Source organism: Bos indicus, chromosome 7 (genome assembly GCF_029378745.1).
Source record: "Bos indicus isolate NIAB-ARS_2022 breed Sahiwal x Tharparkar chromosome 7, NIAB-ARS_B.indTharparkar_mat_pri_1.0, whole genome shotgun sequence".
NCBI lineage: Eukaryota > Metazoa > Chordata > Mammalia > Artiodactyla > Bovidae > Bos > Bos indicus.
The window spans coordinates 70,819,403-70,828,977 of record NC_091766.1 but is presented as its reverse complement, the minus strand read 5'-3'; the positions used below and the strand labels follow the sequence as shown (position 1 = coordinate 70,828,977).

Below are 9,575 nucleotides of genomic sequence, written 5' to 3'. Positions count from 1 at the left end.
GACTGAACTTGACAAATATACAGAGAAACCAGAGGAGTGGTGCACAGAACTTTGTATTTGAGACACAGCAGTACCCTCGGAGCCCCTCATGGGGCTTCCAGAAGCCTCTTCTTTCTCACCTATCTCCTCCTCTTTGGGGGCTCCCTTGTCCTCTAGGCTGTGAGGGTCCCTCTACCCTCCTTCCTGAGTTCCCAGAAAACCAGTTCAATTCATCCCCATGGGCAGCTAGAGGAGATTGAATCAGATTCCCTTGAGGAAGGGACTTCAGATCCCTTCATCAGAAACTCAACAAATTTTTCTTTACCTGATAAAGTCATCTTTCCTCTTACAGTACCTCTTCTAGGAATAAGTATTACTCCATGTTACCAAAAACAAATATTGCTCTATTTTACCCAAAGAAGAGAGTTAGAAAAAAAGAAGAGACTTGGAGAGGGATGAATATGTAGGATTGTCCTTAGAAGTCAGCCCCCTATCAGATCAGATCAGATCAGATCAGTCGCTCAGTCGTGTCCGACTCTTTGCGACCCCATGAATCGCAGCATGCCAGGCCTCCCTGTCCATCACCAACTCCTGGAGTTCACTCAGACTCATGTCCATCGAGTCAGTGATGGCATCCAGCCATCTCAACCTCTGTCGTCCCCTTCTCCTCTTGCCCCCAATCCCTCCCAACATCAGAGTCTTTTCCAATGAGTCAACTCTTTGCATGAGGTGGCCAAAGTACTGGAGTTTCAGCTTTAGCATCATTCCTTCCAAAGAAATCCCAGGGCTGATCTCCTTTAGAATGGACTGGTTGGATCTCCTTGCAGTCCAAGGGACTCTCAAGAGTCTTCTCCAACACCACAGTTCAAAAGCATCAATTCTTCGGCGCTCAGCCTTCTTCACAGTCCAACTCTCACATCCATACATGACCACAGGAAAAGCCATAGCCTTGACTAGACGAAACTTTGTTGGCAAAGTAATGTCTCTGCTTTTCAATATGCTATCTAGGTTGGTCATAACTTTCCTTCCAAGGAGTAAACGTCTTTTAATTTCATGGCTGAAGTCACCATCTGCAGTGATTTTGGAGCCCAGAAAAATAAAGTCTGACACTGTTTCCACTGTTTCCCCATCTATTTCCCATGAAGTGATGGGACCAGATGCCATGATCTTCGTTTTCTGAATGTTGAGCTTTAAGCCAACTTTTTCACTCTCCACTTTCACTTTCATCAAGAGGCTTTTGAGTTCCTCTTCACTTTCTGCCATAAGGGTGGTGTCATCTGCATATCTGAGGTTATTGATATTTCTCCCGGCAATCTTGATTCCAGCTTCTGTTCTTCCAGTCCAGCGTTTCTCATGATGTACTCTGCCTATAAGTTAAATAAACAGGGTGACAATATACAGCCTTGATGTACTCCTTTTCCTATTTGGAACCAGTCTGTTGTTCCATGTCCAGTTCTAACTGTTGCTTCCTGACCGGCTGCGGGGAGCTGCCCGTGAGAACGGGGTCCTTTGTCTGAAGGACACAGCTCTGGGAGCTTCCTCAGTCCTTGAGGGTTTGCTTGCAAACATAGCTCTCTGTCCCGCCACCCCAGAGATTAGGCACTTATTTACTGCAGACACTTGGAGTTCTGTGCAAACTTCTCACACACAGAGAAATGTTATCTGGTGTAAGAAATAATAACAGGGAGCCATTCCCATGCTCTCAAGATTTCTTGTGACTGTTTTTAAGATGTATAGGCCAACCAAGAAAAAATGTCAACTGTCTTGTCTTTCTCATGCTTTTCTGTGTAAATATAAGATGCTGAATAAAGTTGGTGTCAGACTGCGTCCCTTCGTGGTGACATGTCTGAACCTCTCGACCCCATCTTTGTAGTCTCTTGCTTTAGTTTCTTTCTTAGCCCCGCCGTGCACGTTCTCGGGACCTGATCGACTTTGCCGGCTGGCACCGGCAACCGGCATACAAATTTCTCAAGAGGTAGATCAGGTGGTCTGGTATTTCCATCTCTTTCAGAATTTTCCACAGTTTATTGGGATCCACACAGTCAAAGGCTTTGGCATAGTCAATAAAGCAGAAATAGATGTTTTTCTGGAACTCTCTTGCTTTTTCCATGATCCAGCAGATGTTGGCAATTTGATCTCTGGTTCCTCTGCCTTTTCTAAAACCAGCTTGTACATCAGGAAGTTCACGGTTCACGTATTGCTGAAGCCTGGCTTGGAGAATTTTGAGCATTACTTTACTAGCGTGTGAGATGAGTGCAATTGTGCAGTAGTCTGAGTATTCTTTGGCATTGCCTTTCTTTGGGATTGGAATGAAAACTGACCTTTTCCAGTCCTGTGGCCACTGCTGAGTTTTCCAAATTTGCTGGCATATTGAGTGCAGCACTTTCACACATCATCTTTCAGGATTTGGAATAGCTCAACTGGAATTCTATCACCTCCACTAGCTTTGTTCATAGTGATGCTTTCTAAGGCCCACTTGACTTCACATTCCAGGATGTATGGCTCTAGGTCAGTGATCACACCATCGTGATCATCTGGGTCGTGAAGATCTTTTTTGTACAGTTCTTCTGTGTATTCTTGCCACCTCTTCTTAATATCTTCTGCTTCTGTTAGGTCCATACCATTTCTGTCCTTTATCGAGCTCATCTTTGCATGAAATGTTCCTTTGGTATCTCTGATTTTCTTGAAGAGACCTCTAGTCTTTCCCATTCTGTTGTTTTCCTCTATTTCTTTGCATTGATCGTTGAAGAAGGCTTTCTTATCTCTTCTTGCTATTCTTTGGAACTCTGCATTCAGATGTTTATATCTTTCCTTTTCTCCTTTGCTTTTTGCTTTTCTTCTTTTCACAGCTATTTGTAAGGCCTCCCCAGACAGCCATTTTGCTTTTCTGCATTTCTTTTCCATGGGGATGGTCTTGATCTCTGTCTCCTGTACAATGTCACGAACCTCATTCCATAGCTCATCAGGCACTCTATCTATCAGATCTAGGCCCTTAAATCTATTTCTCACTTCCACTGTATAATCATAAGGGATATGATTTAGGTCATACCTGAATGGTCTAGTGGTTTTCCCTACTTTCTTCAATTTAAGTCTGAATTTGGCAATAAGGAGTTCATGGTCTGAGCCGCAGTCAGCTCCTGGTCTTGTTTTTGCTGACTGTATAGAGCTTCTCCATCTTTGGCTGCAAAGAATATAATCAATCTGATTTCAGTGTTGACCATCTGATGATGTCCATGTATAGAGTCTTCTCTTGTGTTGTTGGAAGAGGGTGTTTGTTATGACCAGTGCATTTTCTTGGCAAAACTCTATTAGTCTTTGCCCTGCTTCATTCCATATTCCAAGGCCAAATTTGCCTGTTACTCCAGGTGTTTCTTGACTTCCTACTTTTGCATTCCAGGCCCCCTAAGCGGACCACAAAGTGAAGAATTCTAGGCAGTCCCCTCTCCCTGCCTCCACAAAACAATGCCAGCTCTTACGCTTGGCACATCATTTACAAATGATAAGGCCACACTTTATACCTGATAGATAATATTTATAAAATCCTACTAAAATATTTTCAACATGTAAAAGACTTACAATAAAGGGAGGTTTTCAACTGATAGATTTCACTGGGTTATAGAATGATTTTCAAACTCAAAGACTCCTGCTCTGTCTCATCTAATAAGGATAAAACTTTTCTGGTAGGCCATGTGGCAGTGTGTTTCAAAAGCCTTGAAAAGGTTCATATTTTTAAATTTTTTTATTTTATACTGAATTATAGATGATTAACAATGTTGTGATAGTTTCAGGTGGACGGCAAAGGGACTCAGCCATAGATATACATGCATCCCTTCTCCCCCAAACTTCCCTCCCATCCAGGTTGCCAAATAACATTGAGCAGAATTCCCTGTGCTATACAGTAAGTCCTTGTTGGTTATCCATTTTAAATATAGTAGTGTAGCTTTGTGCAGTGGCAGTATCGTAGCTAATGAGGTTTATCCAAGGTGTGATTATTGCTAATTAAATATAGTAGTGCATACGTGTTGATCCCAAATGTTTTCTGATTCAGCGATTTTAATTCCCAAGCATGGACTCGGGAGTCAGATTGCCTCCACCACTAATCAATCACATGATTTAGCCTCTTGGAACCTCAGTTTCTTCATCTCTAAAATGAGGGTGATAATAGTAGCTACCTGAAAAGCTAGTTGTAAGGATTAAATGAAATATATGTAATGCCTTAGAGCAGTATCCAGCATATGGTTACATACTATACATGTTAGCTAAGTAAGTGATCAGAGATAGGAATAGAAATACATCTCAGTATTAGTTCAAACAGCAGAATTTTAGAAAGATGTTTATTAACAGGTAATGGGCTAAATATTTATGGGGCAGCCATAAGATATTAAACCACATAGCTACTTTAAAAAAGACTATGTCTTAGAAGAATATTTAGAGATTTGGGAAGATGTTCATCACATATTGTTAGGCCAAAGAAAACAAAATCAAGTTTCAAATAGTATATACAGTATGATCCAAATACAAAAATAGAAAATAAAGGAAATACTTCAAAGTGCTATCGGCAAGTATCTCAAAGTTGATGGTTCAGGCTTGCCTGCACATTGGAATCACCTCTGAAATTAAAAAAAAAAAATTAATGATGATACAGGACCCCACCCATAATAATACTGATTTAATCAGTCTGGGATGTTGTCTGGGTCTCAGGATTTTTATTTTCTTGTATGTGCTTGGCTTCTTTCTCCAATTTTTCCCCTGAAATCTTCTAAAATAAACAAGAATCCCCTTTAAAACTAGAAATTAAAACCATCAAATGCTATCTAAAAGACATTTCAATTACTCCCGTGAGTAGCTGACTAAGCAGCTGTGCCAGGCCCGGTTTACCAGAATGTTTTCTTCCAGGGAAAGCTGGAGGAAGAAAGATGGGGGAGCTAGAGTTGGCAGAAGCCTGAGAGGAGGCAGATTCAGAGCGTGAGTCACTGCCCTGGAGAACAGACCTGGGAGAGGGCTTTAGATGGAGAGAGGAGGGGATGGGGCTGCAGGAAAAGAGGCTAGACACCTAAGGGGCCGGGGCAGGGCACCAAGAGTCCATGGCCAGCTGCACTAGCTGAGCGACTGCGTGCAGGCAGCTCTGTTATTTATGGCCCTTTGGTCTGAGGCCTTGCTCAGTGGCCGCTGTGATACTGGAAATTCAGTTATGTGTATCAGCATGACGCTTTCTCTTTTACAGCATGCGCTCTTGATAAGGGCTGAGAGGAGTAGGCACAATGAGGAGAGAGGGAGCAAAGGAAGGTCTAAAACTGCTAAAAATTGTAACAGACAAAAAAAGTCCAGGGCTATTGGTATCTTTCTCCCTCCATGTCTAATATTAAATGCTTCGGGTCTAATGATTGAGCTTCTTCAGCCAGTATAGCATATTTTTTTTCACTCATTCAGCAAGTCCTTATTGAACTCTTAGTATGTGCCAAGCCCTGTGCCACGTACTTTTCATCATTTAATTCTTATCTAGAGCTTTAAACAAATGACCCCAGGTACTATGGTTGGCTTGCCTTGTACAGATGAAGGATCTAAATCTCAAGTAAGTTAATGGCCCAGAATCACCCAGCCAATGTTACTCATCACCAACATCATCAGAATGGATGGCTACCATGTATGAGCACCTACTATGTGCCAGGCACTATGAAGTGAAGTGTTAGTCTCTTAGTTATGTCCAACTCTTTGAGACCCCATGGACTGCAGCCCACCAGGGTCCTCTGTCCATGGAGTTCACCAGGCAAGAATACTGGAGTGGGTTGCCATTTCTTTCTCTAGGGGATCTTTGCAACCAGGGATGAGATTTGGGTCTCCTGCATTGGAGACAGATTCTTTACATCTAAGCCACCAGGGAAGCCAGGCACTATTTACTAAGAGTTTTACATACATTTTCGTTAATCACCCCACTCCACTATGAGACAGTGGTTATTATTATCTCTGATTTACAAAGAAGGAAAGTAGGCACAGAGAGGGAAATTTCCCCAGCTTTTAGGCAACAGCAAAGGACTTCTATCCAAAAGTGTCCAACTCCTGGCTCTTATTCTTAAGCCTAAATTATGCTCTTCCCACAATTTAGTGACCAAGCTTCAGAAGTCAGACCAGGCTTGATGCCCTAAATAGGCAATATATTAAAGATATTCACATCAATTAAAGATGTTAACCTGTCTTGGCCTGTTTCTCAGTATCTGAGATTGCTACATCCTACAAGTAAATAATGTGATAAGCTGGAAACCTACTCTAATTTGCTTTAAAAAAAAAAAATCTGTCTTTTAACTACTATTTCAGGCATGTGCCCGTTATTATCCAAAAAGCCATGGCAGAAGAGAATTATGGGAAGATGAAAGAGAAGGCAAGAAAAGGGCACCTGCTGGTTGCCACGGTGAAATGTTCCCAGGAAGCAGAAGACAGTCATTAGCATTCAGTTTAATGGTGTGTTTAGCCCCATCCATAACTGGAAGTGTGTTTACTGTTTCATACTTTCTTTGTAAGAGGGAGCCACAAATCTCATTTTCCATATTGAGAGCAAGTTAATGGTTCGAATTATGCATCCACTCGCACTGTTCCTCAACCAAAGGATGGGGCAATCAGAGTTACCCGGTTACCCCAGGGTGTGCAAGTGGATACTTCAAACCCTGGTTCCCAATGGTTATCAATGATCCGGAACTGCTAGGGATATGGCCCAGAGTACCATCCCACTGAAACTGAAACAGGGTCACTTCAAAGCCCCAGGGACATTTCAGCCCAATACTTTCCATTGAAATGGCACTTTACAGGCTGTTTATCTACCCAACCCCCTGCAGTGTTATCAAGCTTCATTGCCCACACACTGCAAATGGGGATACTGAGATAAAGGTACACCACCTGCAATGTGAATCAGTCCCTTCCAAGGAGGGAGTAGAAAGGTTCCTAACCACGAGGAATTTGCTAAACCCTTCCTGACCTTCTGCTGCTCCAGTGGTCTTCAAGCCTGGAACCCTATCAGAGCCACCTAGGAAGCTCCACTTCCATCCAAGATCAAGAGCATCAAAGTTTTGGGGGTCTGACCAGGCACCTCTATTTCATGAATGCTCCTCAGGTGATTCAAGTGTGCAGCAGGGAGTAAAAAGCATGGCTCCCATTCCTCCCTGGTCTCTCACTGCCCCTGACTTACACATCTGGCATTTTACTCCCTTTGCCGAATAGACAACTTCATCAAGCCAGAGTTTCCAGGAGACAGTGTTGTTTGGGGCTAAGCAAGCAGCCCCTGAGACCAGCTGGCCTGGGTTTGAATCCCAGCTCTGCACTAACTGGCTGTGGACAAGTAACTTAAACATACTGTGCTGCAGTCATCCTACCTGCATAACCAGGATGGGGATAGTAGCTGCCTTTGAGGACTGCTGAGAGCAGAAAGTTCCAGCACACTTAGTGTTCAGTAAATGACAGTCATCACCATAGGTAAACATGATTTAAACCATTTCTAATGGAAGAGGGGAGGGGGGCTGTCCTGGACCAGTGGGTTTCCACTGTAGGCAAGCAGAGCAATGCCCAATTTTATATTCTCAAAACACAACTTTAGCACATAGTAGGAGAATGGATTTTCCCCTTGATTAGTTAGGGAGAGGCCAGATAGCAGCAACGCGGACCTCAGACTGTATTTCAAGATGAACAGCTCTGAACAACCCTCCTTGTTCCCTTTTTCAGTCCTGAAAGCACTGAGGTTGGGTATTCAAAATACCCAGGTGTAAACCAGGGGGGAAAAAAAACCAAACAGAAATGAAAAATCAACAATTATCTGGCTTAGGGCAACACAGATAGATTCAGATAATTGCAATGACTTTCCAGTTTCCACATAGGCTTATAGGTTCTTCACATACATTAACAAATATGCATTGAGTGCTTGCTGTATACCAGAGCCAAATGGTTTCCTTGCACACTTTTCTCATTCTCACAGCAGGTGCCTAAAATAGATGCTATTTTATGTAAGCCACCAAGGCTCAAAGAGTTTATATGATTTATCCAGGGCTACACAGTAAGTGGCAAAATTGGGACCTAAAATCTATAAATCCCAATTTTAACCTATATACTGTACCCCCTCCCAGGTTTCTGTTAGGAAGAATAAATACATGATTATCTCATGACAAGTGGGTTGCAAAGGCTTACCTGCAACCAGGCACCATCACCAAATCTAGCTCAACAGCCTGACTGTCACCTGCCTCACCACACTACCTGCTCCTTTGTTCACTGAAGGGCCTTTGGGAAATAATAACAGCACATCTGCACAGAGGTCTTGGAGTCCCACAGAAACATCACATGATCTGAAGACCCGTCCCCACTCAATCCTGGTGTTAGTTCATGAAGCAGTATCTCAACCTTTGCTTGCCAAACTCTTCAAAGCTAGTTCCCACCTCCAATTGCATCCTCTCCTCCAAACAATCCATAAGTAGCTGTGTTCCCAGTATTCCCAATAGAAAAGATAAACTCAAGAAGGAATGAAAACTAGTTCTAAAAAAGAATCTAGATGTTCTCCCTCTCTCCATTTTTTTGCCTCTGTTGTACATCTTTATGGAGGTGATATCATCTATTGTAAGAATGGCAAATAGACAACGTATGTACGACTAGATATCCCATCTGACCCCCTGCAGACAGTACTAATTGATCTCAGCACTCTTCCTACTAAGTCAGGAAACTGCTTCAAAATTCTTCTAGCTAAGGCTCCTAGAAGCAACTGCCAATCAAATAATGCTGGCACTGCAGATAAAGCACGTTTTATTCTTGGTATAGTGGTTAAGAGCCTATACTTTATTAAATCCATATTAGAATCCCAGCTCTGACTGTGTGACCAGGAACATGTTACTTAACCAATCTGAGCCTTATCAGTAAAATAAAGACTGTCACATTTCCTTGAGAGAACCATCATTAAGAGAACATGAGAAATGCCTGTACATTGCCAGGCTCCTTGTCTGGTACACAGAGGGTCCTTGATAAATGGTATATATCCATCCCATTCCTTAACAAACATTTTTGAGCATTACCATGTACAACCCCACTAGCAACTGGAACTATAGGAATGAACAAGTTATAAAAGGTTATTGATCTCATATCACATGCTAGTGGAGAGAGCAGGGGGTTTTGTAAATAATTATTTATCAAATAATTTCAGCTTGTGATAAATGGAATAAAAGATAGGGCTGAGTGATGAGATAAAGAACATCAGGATGGGGTGGGTGGGAACATGCGGGAGTCTCAGACACTACAGAAAGTTTCATCCCTCTCAAGTGCCAGCCCTTGAATCCCTGGCAGAGGAAAAAACAAGTGGAAATGGAACCAAGTGGTGTTTTGAAGCACTGTGATGGTAAAGGAAGCAGATTATTCAGAGTGCCTCTCCCCCCTGACCCTCTGCTGTTTGATTGGCTCTAGTCCCAGGATGAGAGAAATAGAACACTCAGTGCTATATTCATGTACTCTGACGAGGCCCCTTTTAAGTCCTGGCTAATCTGTTGCAATCAGCCTGCAATCTGTAGCACAGATCCAGGTACCCCAGCAAATCAGCCCCACACCCCTGGGAACCCGTCCTGGCACACGACCCCCTT

General features: G+C 42.8%; 1 pseudogene; it reads left to right on the top strand.

Moving 5' to 3' along the window:
* The first annotated feature begins 3,917 nt into the window (after positions 1-3,917).
* Positions 3,918-4,050, top strand: LOC139184318 (U4 spliceosomal RNA; annotated as a pseudogene).
* The last annotated feature ends 5,525 nt before the right edge of the window (positions 4,051-9,575 follow it).